Source organism: Rattus norvegicus, chromosome X (genome assembly GCF_036323735.1).
Source record: "Rattus norvegicus strain BN/NHsdMcwi chromosome X, GRCr8, whole genome shotgun sequence".
NCBI lineage: Eukaryota > Metazoa > Chordata > Mammalia > Rodentia > Muridae > Rattus > Rattus norvegicus.
The window spans coordinates 103,542,366-103,556,372 of NC_086039.1; the positions used below are offsets into that span (position 1 = coordinate 103,542,366).

A 14,007-nucleotide genomic window follows, 5' to 3' on the forward strand; every position below is an offset into this window, starting at 1 on the left:
CATTGGATAAAGTGCTTGCTGTGCAAGCAAGAGGACCTGAGTCCGCATCTCCAGAATCCTGGTAATTCTAGACATGGTAGTATGTGCCTGAAGTCCCAGAACTCCTACAGCAAGATGGGAGGCAGAGCCACGAGGATCCCTAAAATGTTGTGAACTAAGTAGCCTAGTATATGCACTAGTTAACAAGAAAAGCTTCTGTTGTGAATAAGGTGGAAGTTAAGAGTGAACATTGGGGGGTTGGGGATTTAGCTCAGTGGTAGAGCGCTTGCCTAGGAAGCGCAAGGCCCTGGGTTCGGTCCCCAGCTCCGAAAAAAAGAACCAAAAAAAAAAAAAAAAAAAGAGTGAACATTGGAGGCTGTTCTCTGACCTCCACCTGTATGCCCAAGCCTTGCCTGTGTACACACACACACACACACACACACACACACACACAGAGAGAGAGAGAGACAGACAGACAGACAGACAGACAGACAGACAGAGACAGAGAAATAGAGAGAGAGATAGAAAGAGACAGAGAGGAGACAGGCAGGCAGGCAGACAGATAGACAGAGGGGAGGAGAGGAGAAGAAGGGGAGATAACTAGACTTGATGAGGATATAGAGAAAAGGGAACCCGTATACATGATTGTTGAGAGAGTAAGTGACCATGAATTGTGGAAAAGGGTACAGAGAGCATCTAAAAAGGAGAGTACGATCAACAGCCCACATATGGGTAAATACCTCTTGTGTGGCAGATTCCTGGGGAGTGTGAACAAATGGTAACTGAGAACAGATCAAAGTACGGATGCCAACAAAGCCCATTTTAATGAGCCAATTTGTTTTATTGGTGTTGTTTTCAGGAATGTGGGTGAGGGGTTACTTACAGGAGCAGAAATGACCCAAAGACAGCTGAATCACCAAAGCCCACCCCAACATAGGTAATGGCTTACAAAACATGGAAACTTGGAGCACAACCCACAGCCTGTGGGCGGTACAACAGTCTAGAGAGGGCCCTTTCCAGGCAGCTCAGGTAAACCGAGCCTCTTCCAACTATCCTTGGTGGTCTTTCATTCTTGCAGGCAGTTGGGCTGGTGTGCCTCTTCCAAACAGCTTGTCTTTTGTCTCTTTTTACTGACTCTCAGCACTTCTTACAGCTTGTGTGTGCTTGGGAATGGGGGCCAGAGCTAATGGATCTGGTCAGTATCAGGGACTTCCCAAATCCTCTGAACTGTTTTCTGCCTGTGCTTCTCAGCAGGATGGAAAGAGTCACACACCCACCTCAGAAAATTCAATTGTTTCATCTCCTTTAACATCCTGTATCTTAAGGCGCAGAGATAGACAGTTTAATCTTAGAGGAATTGCTACAAACAATATCCCAGGGAAATGAAGTCAGTCTGCTTATCAGCAGTTTGATACTTATTGAAACACTATGCAATGGCCGGTGGATTTAGAAACAAATGCAGTGTAACAACTCATGAGTGAACAAAGAATATGCTATTCACCATTTTGGGAGAAGATAATCCTTTCGTTTGAGACAGCATAGATGAAACTGGAAGATGTTATTGATGAACCTGGAAGAAAGATGGATAATGTATGTTCACACTTACATATAGAATTTAATAAAGCTCAACTTACAGATGGTGTGGAATCATGGCTACAGGTCCTTGGTCTGGGGTTATAAATATTTGGTTAGATAGGAGAAAGAAGTTGAAAGAGTCAGTTGCTCCTCATGGTAACTATAGCAAATAACAATATATTGTACACTTGAAAATGCGAAAAGAATGAATTGTGAGCCTCGTTTGAATCACAAAAAAGACAAGTTTTTGAAATTATCTCAATTTAACCATTCTACAGTTATATATACCTCAGAGTAAAATATTCTATATGGTAAGTGCCGGAAGCACTTTTATCAGTGAAATAAAACAAAAAAGCCATGTGTGTTCATATGCACTGCATTCCCAGCACTCGGTGAAACTGAGGCAAGAGGACTAAGTTTGAAGACAGCCTGAGTTACATAGGTAGACACAGTCAGAAAGAAAAAAGGAAGGGAGGGAGGGAGGGAGAAAGAAAGGAAGGGAGGAAGGGAGGGAGAAAGAAAGGAAGAAAGGGAGAAAGAGAAAGAAAGAGATACAACAACAAAACAAATAAGCCCCAAACGAAATCCCAACATGTGCATCAAATGTGCATTGACAGTGAACTGAACTTAGAGTGAATGAAAGCTTCACATTCTTTTTTCGTCCCTTCCGTTTTAGTTGACATACATACAAAGTTTTAAAATAGAGAAAAGTAGGCATATTGCTCGAACCAATTTAAATTTAAAATGAAAACAGCACAGGCATGGGCCATCTTCCCCATGAAGGGCTGAGGACAGGAGGCTAGCTGGGGTCAGACAGAAGAGCGTGCAGGATAGACACTGACGACCCTGAAGATCTGCATCATTGGCAAGAGCGGCCTGGGCAAGTCCAGCCCGCTATGAAATTCACACATGGTACTTTTCTTCAGAACCTGTACCAACAATAGCTATTGACTTTAAAGTGAAAAAGAATTTAACTAGATGGAAATAAGGCCAAACTTACCATATGGGAAACTGCTGGCCATGAGAGGCTTAGAATTAACTCTCACCTATTATAGTGCTACACAATGTGTTATACTAGTTTATGACATCATAAGAAGAGACACCTCTGTTAAGCTGGATAGTTGGTTAAATGAAGTAGAAGCATACCATACTAGAAAGGATATAGTTAGCATGCTGATTGGAAATAAAATTAATAAAGAAAATCTTGAAGTTGATAGAAATGAAGGCCTGAAATCTGCACAAAAGCATTCCATGTCATCCATAGAGACAAGGCTGAAAACTTGTGACTCTTCAGTATGCCTTTAAGAAAATTGTTGAAAAGATCTGTTAGACACCTGGGCTGTGACAAAGTGACAATCAGAACAAAGAAATCAAGCTGCCACACATGGACGAGGAGCCCCTGGTGATTGCTCTTCTGTGTGATAAACCCTGGGAAGTCCATCCTTGCATATTTAATCGGTGCCATATATATATATACACACTCTTAAGTGCTATTTAGAGACATTGCAGTTTGCACATAATTGTTTTCATCGTGGCAATGAATATTTTCAGGAAAACCCACTCAATAACTTTCCCAGATGAAATGTTATGGTAAGCATGCCATCTGTAGTTTTGCTTTTATGTAACATAAACTAGGTATACTTTCCTGAGTGTATGTGGTTTATGGTTTACATTGATCATGTCGTTTTGAAAATGTCCATCTGTCTAGTATGTTTTGCTAAAGGTCTGCTGTGGTTTTCTTTTTATTTAAAAGCCTGGATCAATTACTATGTTACTTGCTAGTAGAACTAGAACCAGGGGGAGGTATACATGTCAACACGCCTCTCTAGTTTCCCGTAAGGAATAGCAAGGAGCACAATTCACAGCTTTTCTAAGATGCTAGAGATTCTTTGTAGTATGAAGAATCAGTCTAGGACAATTCATAATTTAACTACTGTCTGTTCTAATGATGCTTCCAAAGTAGTCTGATACTTCCAAAGTATGGATGTGGTAAAGCAGTTTTGTGTTTTATTTTCCTCCAGTTATTGGCTCAGTTAAGCTAGCTTTACTCCTGTGATGGACACCTTGGATTCATGACCCATGACGCAAAGGTTTAGTTACTTGGCATACAACAGAATGGCAATAAGACTTCCCATTATGTGGGTTTTAGAAGAGCACGAATAATGTGTTGTAACTCCCAATATTTGTACTTCTAAAACCACCATCTCCTTTCACACATATTGAGAGTGTCTGTCTAGGTGCCTCAGCTATAGCTTGTGTAATGTATAAACATTACTGTATCTTATGCCTTCTGTAACAGCTGCTCATTATTTTAAAAAAAAACTTTCTATGTATGGAAGATGAAGGAGAATAATACTAAATGATCATTTGAGAAAGGGATATTGCTTCTGGATTCTGACGTGAGGGGAAAATGCTATTCCAATGATCATTTACTCTAACAAGTACCTACTATGTCTTACTCAGTGCTCTATTGCTGTGAAGAGACAGCACGACCACGGAAATGCTTATGAGAGAAAATAATTAATTAGGGCTTGCTTACGTTTTCAGAAGTTTACTTCATTTTCGTCTTGGCAGGGAGCATGGCAGCATCCAGGCACATGTGCAGGAGGATCTGCAGGCAACAGGAAGAGTGACTGCCACTAGGCCTGGCCTGGGCTTCTGAAAACTCCAAGCCCACCTGCCAATGACATACTTCCAACAACAAGGCCACACCCACTCCAATAAGGCCATACCTCCTAATCTTTATCAAGTAGTATCACTCCCTAATGGCCAAGCATTCAAATGTATAAGCCTGTGGGCACTATTTCTATTTAAACCACCACATTACACTCCCTGGCCCTCATAGGCTTGTAGCCATATCATAATGCAAACATGCTTTCAGTCCAACTTCAAAAGTCCTCACAATTTATAACAGTCTCAACGCTGTTTAAAAATCCAAAATCCAAAGTCTCTTCGGAAACTTCATAGCATCTCTTAACTGTAATCCCCCATAAAATCAAAATCAAAAAGCAGATCACATACTTTCAACATACACAGGGTATACAATATCATTCTAAAAGGAAGGAAAGGGAACATAGGGAGGAAATATCACCAAAGCAAGACTGAGCTGCATCTCCATGTCTAATGTCAAATCACTCTTCAGATCTCTAACTCCTTTCTGCTTTGTTGAATGCAACACATTTCTTTCTCTTGGGCCGGACTACACCCTGTTGGAAGCTCTCCTTGGCAGGTATCCCATGACCGTGGCAAGCAAGCTCCAACATCTTGGCATCTCCAGTACAATCCAGGCTTCACTTTCACAGCTTCACTCAATGACCTTTCTGGTCCACCATGTAGGGACATCCCTGACAAATGACTGAAGTCAGCAGCTTTCGCTAACTGTGCAGGGAGATTCCATAACCCCTTATCTCTAAAGCCAGAACCACATGGCTGAAGCTGTCACAGCCTACTGTTTGCTGGGATTGGGACTTGGCTTCTCATTCAATTACATCTGCATCAGATTTCTATTGTTGATGGTTTCCTTTACTGCTTAAGGTTTTCTTTAATTCTTTTTCGCAAGTTGAAACTTAGCTGGGTGGGGTCTTGTTCTGATGTCATCACTCATTTAAGTCATTTTAACATCAGAATTTCCTTTAAACTATTTTATTTTCTTGAGCACTGGTACCTGCTTCTCGTCAGTTGCAGTTTTTTGTATTTTGCCTTTTTTTTTTTTCATTATAGATCTGGATAAGAGTGCCCATTAACAATTGCAAAACATCTGCCAATGCCATTAAACTCTTTAATTTAGCCTCAGGCATATTTTCAGACAGGGGAAAGAAAGCAGCCATATTCTTTGCCAATATATCAGAAGAATGATCTTTAGTCCACTTCCTACTTCTTTTCTTCCGAAAGCTCATGAGTCAGGCCCTCACATTTCATATCATCCTCTTCCACTGTGTTCCATGCTTTTACTAGGATGGCCCATCAAGCCCCACTTAAAGTGTTCACCTGCTTTTCTAGTGCAAAGTCCCAAAGTCCGTATTCCACCAACAAGCAGCATGGCCAGGCCTGTCACAGCAGTACCCTAGTCCCTGGTCTTAATTGAGTGCTCAATTGCTGTGAAGAGACAACATGACCACAGCAACTCATAAAGAAAGCATTCATTCCTTCAGGGCTGGCTTACAGGTTCAGAGGTTTAGTCTATTATTGTCATGGCAAGAAACATGATACTGGAGAAGAAGCTGTGAGTGCTATGTCCAGATTTGCAGGCAGCAGAATGAGTGAGTACCACTGGGCCTGGTTTGGGCTTCTGAAACCTCAAAGCTCACACCCACTAGCACACTTCTTACAACAAAGCCACACCTCTTATTCCCTGTCCAGTACCATGACTCCCTAATAGCCACACCTTCAAATAGATGAGCCCATTGGGGCCGTTCCGATTCAAACCACCACATAATAGACAAGCCAACCTATACAATCCAATTACCATCTGGAAATAGGTCCAACAAAATAATTTTGCTGAAAACATTTAAAGGGTGTTTCTGGTAGGTAGATCATATATAGAAACTTGTAAAAGGTTAACATCTCTTTTCAAACTTTATGGTAAAAGTAATAGGATTTACGTAAACAATAAAAATAGCCCAGGATTTCAGAAGCTTTGAATAGTCAACAAATTGAGTATATTATGTATGAGACATTGTTCCTACTTCTTGGAAATCTATTATAGAGTAAAAAGAAATACTCTCTTCATGGAACTTTTAAGGATGGAGGAAATAACAAAAATATAAATAGATAATATTGAATGGTAATAACTGATACAGAGAAAAATAATAGTGTATGAGGATAGTGTGTGTTAGAATGTGGGAATAATATTTTCAATGGCATAGAGAAGTTCTCTTTAAGAAGGTTAAAAAGTAAAATGAAATGAAATGAAGTGAGCAATGATGCAGAGTATTCTAAGGCTGAGAAAGAAGAAATGAACTTCTTGGGCATTTTTAAAAACAGTATCATAGTCGGTGTGGCAAAAATAGAGACATCAGTGACTAGCGAATGGTAGAGCTGATTGCTTAGCATGTACAGAAATCCCCAGTACTATAGAAAAAATGAAAGAGGCAAAGAAACAGTGAACGGAGATGATTGTACTGTGTGAAACAAGAGCCAAACCATGTGAGATAGAGAGATTCACTGCTAAAGGAGTTTGTATTTTATATTGGGTCTTGTTGAAAACCATTAGAAGGTTCTGACAAATGAATTGTTGTAATGCGACATACTTTTCTTCAAGGATGATCCTTGCTACTTGTGTGAGAAAAACATATGTGGTGGTTAAAATGAGAATGACCCCCATAGGTCCAGAGGGAATGGAATTATTAGGAGGTGTCTTCTTGGAGTAGGTGCAGCCTTGAAAAGAAGCTGGACTTGCAGCTGGAGGAACTGGCTTTGAGGGTTTGGATGCTCAAGCCACACCCAATGTGTCTTGCGCTTCCTACTGCCTGCTGATCTGCATGTAGAAGTCTCAGCTCCCTCTTCAGCACCATGTCTGCCTGCATGCTACCACACTTCCAGCCATGATGGTAATGGATTGAACCTCTGAAATTATAAGCCAACCCCAATGAAATGAAACCAAACATCCTGCAACATTTCCCCCCTTTTAACTACACTCAAAGTTATACACAGTGTAACTGAAACAGTTATCAGTCCCACAAACTTAACAGTCCAAATGTCCTTATGACGATCCATTGACTATGATCCTTCATAACTGCAGTCCTGAACATCTGTCTTCATCAACATTCCATTGCAGCATCAAAGTTCTTAGTCAGCCAGTCTGATGAATGATTTGTACTTCTTCAGCTGGTTTATTGACTTGTCTCCATGTTGAGGGGTAGAGTGGGGGTGGGGATCAGCTTTCTTCGTCTCTTCCTTCCTTGAGTCACACCTTTCATTTGGAAGCTTCTCTTACTTGAATCAGATCATTATCAATTGTGATGGAGCCCATCGTCTTTCATCACCTGTGGCAGTATAGACAAAATCTCTTCCTTAACATAGCACACTCCCTGGCTTCCATTCTGATGTTGAAACATCTTTAAAGAATACAGGTTGGTCTAATTCAGCAGTTTTTTTTCTACAATCCAGTGTCTTTCAGCTAATCTTATTCCCCCTTTCTGTTTCTCAAGGTACAATTAGATCTTTATGAATCCACACACAAACTAAACACTTAGATGCTCACATTCCATGACCTGCTCCACACCAGGGAGCCAGGCTTCATGCCAGCAAGCCAGGCTTCTTACCCACTGTCAATGAACTGTCAGTCTTGATCCTCAATTTCATTAAGGCCTATAGGTTCACAATTAAGCATTTCCCATTGTCTTTATTCCTCTGTCTCTTGCCTTTCAAGCCTTTGTATTACTGTAGCTAATTCTTCCTGTTATACAGTTATTTTCTCAACCTTTTTTCAGAGGAAAAATATAAAGATTGCAGTTGGAAGTAGGGAGGAGTTTAATAGTTAAAACTGCAATGAGTAATGTGATGGCTTTTTCAAGTAATGTTTCTATCTCCTCAGCTCTCAAGGGATCTGAAATAGAGTTTCCCGTTTTTTAATGTGGAAGAGTCTGTCTATATACTTAAAACTGTCTTTTGGGGTTGTTTACTGTGATTTGCTGTCTCGGTGGCTTCTGCATTGTTCTTGCTCTGGGCTTCAGGTTCTTGCTCCTTTCATCCAGAGTCTTCCCAGTCTCTGGGAATCCAGTTGAACTTAAATAACAGATGCTTCTTCTGGAGATGATCCCAGGCAAATTTCTACTCTGGCTTTTTGTCAGATGTCTCCCTTCCTCTGCAACTTTTCTGTCAGATGTCCTTGGCTTTCTGCAATGTTAGCAGGCTCTCTTATTCTCCATTCACATTTGAGTTTTTCTTCCAAATATGTTAAGTGCCAAATGTAAACATATTTTTATTCTCCTGATTCAATTGTCCTCTCTGAGACTTACTGAACCAGTGTGCTAATTTAAGCCTAGTCCTGCAAGCTTCTAGCCTATGTATAATCTTACCTAGGCCTAGAATGGTTTTAGCCTCTGAGACTTCCTGCTAGAATGTTTGCAGCAAAAGAAATAAGAGGAATGGAACAGTAGGTATGGAATGATATGGTTATAGGGAAGTTTTATTTTCAAAACAGGAGACTGTTCAGCATGTTTAAATGCTGATGAGACTATTTTATTAGAGAGGAGTCTATTTTAAAATTATTTTAAGACCAGTTTTACATTCACAGCAGAAGTTAGTGGAAAGAATGGAAACATCCATATATCTTGTACCTGTGTGCATGTTCTTCCACAGCTGCCAACAACGATGGTACCTTTGTTACAACGGATGAATCTGTGTTGACACAGCATCATCACACAAACGTTACATTAGGACTCACTACACTTTGTGGGTTTAGAAAGATAGGTAATATAGTAACATGTATCTGTCATCATAGTATCATACAGAATACTTCACTACTCTATATAAAATACTTCCATTCACTTTTTTCTAACTCAACCCCTGGAACCACTAGACTTTTTGTTTTGTTTTTGTATTTGTTTGTTTGTTTGCTTGTTTGTTTATTTTGAGACAAGGCCTAACTATATAGGCTTAGCTAGCATGGAACTTGCTTTGTGGCAGGCTGGCCTAGAATTTGGAGCAACCATCCTCCTTCTGCTGATATTACAGAAATGCATCAGCATGCCTGGAAAAATTGTTACTTTTCTCAAAGTTCTGGAAATAGAACTGCGGATTTATGGTAGGAAAGCATTCTCGTGATTTAGGTATACTCCCAGCCCTAAACACTAACTCCTTTCTGTTTCTGTAGTTTTACCATTTCCAAATGTCTTGTAATTGGATGGAAATAGCATATTGTCTTTGAGAGGCGTTGGGGTGGGTGGCCACTCCTGTGACAGGTATGTTAATGTCTTAGTGTTCTATTGCTCTAAAGAGACACTCATGACCATAGCAAATTTTATAAAAGAAAGCATGTAATTAGGGTTTGCTTATAGTTTCAGAAGTTTACTTCATTATAATCATGTTTATAATGCAGAGCATGGTAGCACCCAGTCAGAAATGGTACTGGAGAGTAGCTGAGAGTTTTATATCCTAATCTTCAGGCAGTAGGAAGAAAGAGAACCACTGTGCCTGGCTTGGGCTTCTGACACCTCATTGCCAACCCCCAGTGGCATACTTGCATACTTCCTCCAACAAAGCTACACCAACAAGGCCACACCTCCTAATCCTTTCAAACAGTGCCGCTCCCTAAACACTGAAGTATGTGAGCCTGTGGGGCTATTCTTATTCAGTGAAGGTTAAAGTGCAACTTGCAGTTAGTTTTCTTCCTCTGCCTTGTTGGTTTCAAGTATGAAACCCAAGCCCTTAACCTCAAGATCAAGTGTCTTTATTTGCTAATATTTTGCTGGTCTACGGGTTGTTTTTAAAAATTGGATTATTTCAAGAGAGTTAGTGTTTTCTTTTTCCTACTGTGTGGCTTCCAGATTTAAATTTCTTTCTTTGTATGTGTCTATGTTTGAAGAAGGTACGAGTGTAGGACAAGAAACTAGAAGAGGGACATGAGGAAAAGGAAAGGTTTAAGGAGAATTAAAAGCAGGGTAAAATGGTACGTGTGCCATGAAAATGGAAAGAGAAGTTGAGGAGCTCGTCTGTGGACTGTGCGTAGAAAGGATATGCGCATTTTCTGAGCCTGGGCTTTAAGAGAATTACTTCTATTCTCCTTTCCTTTCCCATTTCACTTGCTGAATACAGCCCTTAGGAGGTCTTCTCATGAAGAAGCAGAAGGTCATGGTTAGCTAAGAAGAAACACTGAAACTACTGTAGACTTCTCATACTTTGTATTTTGAGAAGTAATTTGGTATTCCATTCATTTATATCATTTCCTTTAATCGTGTACATTTATAATTTTGTATCCATACAAAGCTAGTTAGCTCACCTCCTCAGTTCCAGTGAGTGTAAACTTTCCAAGGATTATTTCCCACGTTTGGAATTGCAATGATTTCTGCCATGACTCTTGCAGCTGCTGCTGCCATTCTTAGCTTTACTGCCAGGCACTTAAGTGGCTCCATCTGTTCCCCTGTATTTTCCAAACAACATCCCTATGCAGAGTCTAGATGATGTCAGAACTAAATAGTAGTCACAACGTTAAGCCATGTTGGAGAAGAGGATGTTTTCCTTTGTTTAGGGTACACTTTATCCTTATGTCAATAACACAGCAAAGTGCCTGAGTGTTTATTTGGAAATAGTTGTTTCTGAGATTACTTAGAAATATGCCTTCTTATAACAGATGTATAGCTGAGAACTTTCGTTGGAAATAGGACAAAGAAGATTCCTAATCCCAGTGCTGCTATTAGAACAGCTGTACTTCCTGAGGATAAAGCATTGTTCATTGGCTGAGGACATCGTTCCTGGCTCTGTTTTCCCTTGGTGCGAAGGAATTCTCCTCACCACTTTCCTTCTTATTCCCCTTCTCTTTCTGTTATTTTGAGACAGAAGATCAAATGGCTGGCCTAGCATTTAGTATGTAGGGCAAGCTAAACTTAAACAGCAAATGTGGTGATCGTACTGCCTCTGCCTCAAGTGCCAGGGTTCTAGGTATGCACCACTACACCTGGTTGCTGAAGCAGATACCTTGACATAACCTGAAATTATTAGATGTGGCTTCCTCAAATTCCATAAATGTACCCTGTCTCAAGTAGTAGAAACATAGCATCTCTTTTCCTACACTAGAAGTAGATATTCTTTGGGCCTATTTCACCAGTTATTTCAAAAGAACTTGGTCCTGACTAGGGAGATTCAATTTCTTATGTACCACATATTAGCTTTTCATCACCCTAAGAAAGTAGCCAAGGTAATCAACTTATAAAGAGAGAAGGTTTCTTTTGGCTCACAGTTTTGGAGGTTTTAGTTTTCAACCAAGCAACTGTAGCCCACACACATCACAGCACACACATAGCAGAACAAAGCTTCTCACCTCAATGGCTACCTATCAAAATAAAAAGAGGGAATACAGAGACACTTGGGGGATAGCTATAATGCAAACTCTAACATGAAGTTCTTGAAGCCCAGGGAAAGAATAAGCAATGCATTGTAAGAACATACAGAATTTGGATCAACCTATTCTACATGAGAGTTTGCTGTTACCGAGGCGCATGGAGATCAGTAGAGAGGCACATTAGCCTAAATCTACAGAAGCAGATTCATGAGAGGTACAGGAGGAGATGCTGCGAGCCATAATAGCAATGGGCATGCTACTGTGCAAATTCAGGAGTACATGTGAGAGGTGATAGGGGATGAGGAGGGGGAAAGGGTGGGAGACACTCCAAGTCTACATGGCTGCCTCTTTATCCCAGGGTTGATATATGTATTTCAGTAACAAGTCGGTGTTACATAGACACAAGAAGAGATACTGGATAGCAGAACAATACTTGTTGTCTTATGCTGGACTAGAATGCAATTTTGGAGGAAGTAAATCACATCTGGCTGTCATAGGTCAGCATCTTCTACATAGTATTTGATCTAATTTCGAGATGATATTTAGCCAATAGATCAATACATGTTAATAAAACACATTAAAAAAACTTCCCATAGGGCCTTTTTGGTCAATAATTGTTAGCCACTTTCTGGCTTTATTTTGTAAATGAATTGACAAGAGATTATCCAACAGATATTTCAACTATTGCTAAAACCACTCCTATCCTAAGTAAATTGGTAAAAAGATACTGGTAGTTGGGGCACTATTGCTTACATATTATTGCCAGCCCCTTTGCGATGTAAAACAGAATTATAAGGTTGAGGACACGTTGGGTTGCATGATAAACCTAAGGTCAGCTGGGGAATTTGATGAGACCAATTTCCCAGTACAGTCTTTACGAAGATTGTGGGTATAGCTGACTGGTAGAGTGCTTGTCTGAGCTTACTCAAGGGCCTCAATTGAATGCCTAGGAGCACCACAGCAATGAAGAGGGACATTGAGTCTCCACAAATGTGAGCAAACTTTATAGTGCTGTTATTTCAGTTATACTGTGAAACAGAATATTGGTGTTAGTGCTGGTGAAACCTGAGACCCAGAGTGCCCTGCCCTGGGTATTGATGTACAGTAAAGACACTTAGGGGGAATGGATATTGTGAATAAGGTTGGTATATGTATTTTGTTCCTGCTATCACAATTGCTATAAGTTTAGTGACTTAAAATGAGACAAACTTCATATCACACCACTGGATGCAAAAAAAGGTCTTCCTATCTGAAATCAAACAGATCTTTCCTTTGGAGATTATTAAGGAAGAATATCTTGTATAGTTTCTTCACACTGCCTGCATTCCATGAGCCCTAGATTCTTTCCATCTTGGAGGCCAGCAGTGTCCAATCTGGTTTGGTTTTGTTTTACCAATGCTGCTTTCCTGACATGCACATTCTTCTGCCTCAGCCTGTCATACCTAAGTACCTTTGCAGTCACAATGACTGGATGGATCCAGGATGACTGTATGCAGAATGCCACTATTAACAACCTGCACTTCCGCCTCAAATCTCAATATTCCTTGGCCAGATAACATCTTTACATATCATGGGTTGTTATTCTGTGAAACACTGGGTAGGTGCTTAAATAAATCTCTAAATGGGCAATGCCAGCAGCTTTTAGTTTGTGCTTAATGCCACTCTTTTTTTTCCCCCAGAAAGGTATTGCTACTTAGAATCAATCAATCTCTCTCTCTCTCTCTCTCTCTCTCTCTCTCTCTCTCTCTCTCTCACACACACACACACACACACACACACACACACACACACACGGGGTGGGGGGTGGGGGGGCAGGCACACACACCCCAACCACCACCATTACCATACACACACCACACCCCCCCCACACACACACACATTCTGTGGCACAAAGAATTGATTGTTGGCCCAAACCTGTGGTTGATTTACTAGGCCACAAGGTGTAGTTTGGTCTCCCTCATGGAAGAGGGGCAGTGGTGAGGGATGTAATGGAGGCCCCACTTTGGATTCCATGGAGACAGAAGTGCCCTCCCTTCATGGTTGCATGAATCAGTGAAAGAAAACATGGGAGAATCAACAGGAACCTACTGGATGGCTGTTGCTAGGTCACCTGTCCCCTCTCAGGCTGCAGTACTGGCAGCCCCCCTCCCCTTCCATTGGCGTCAGAGGAGGAGGCAGAGGAGGGGGAAAGCAAAGAGGGAGTACAGGGAGGGGCAGGCACTGTCCAGCCTCGTTCTGAAATACAGATGTACGAAGGTTCCCACTCAGTATCCATCCGCTGCTCCCTCCTGCTCCCCAACTGCAGACCTCCTCCTCCTTGTAGTCCCCCCTCTCCAAAGCCCTCATACACTCTACATTTAAGCCATCTCACACACTGTGAGTGTGGCTCCAAAAATATTTTTAAAAGTGGTGGTGGTCTCTGGTTAGGGTGAACAGGGGTCTGCAGACGCCCA

General features: G+C 41.0%; 1 pseudogene; it reads left to right on the forward strand.

The window, feature by feature from the left end:
- Positions 1 to 620: 620 nt before the first annotated feature.
- Positions 621 to 13,393, forward strand: Rab18-ps1 (RAB18, member RAS oncogene family, pseudogene 1; annotated as a pseudogene).
- Positions 13,394 to 14,007: the final 614 nt, after the last annotated feature.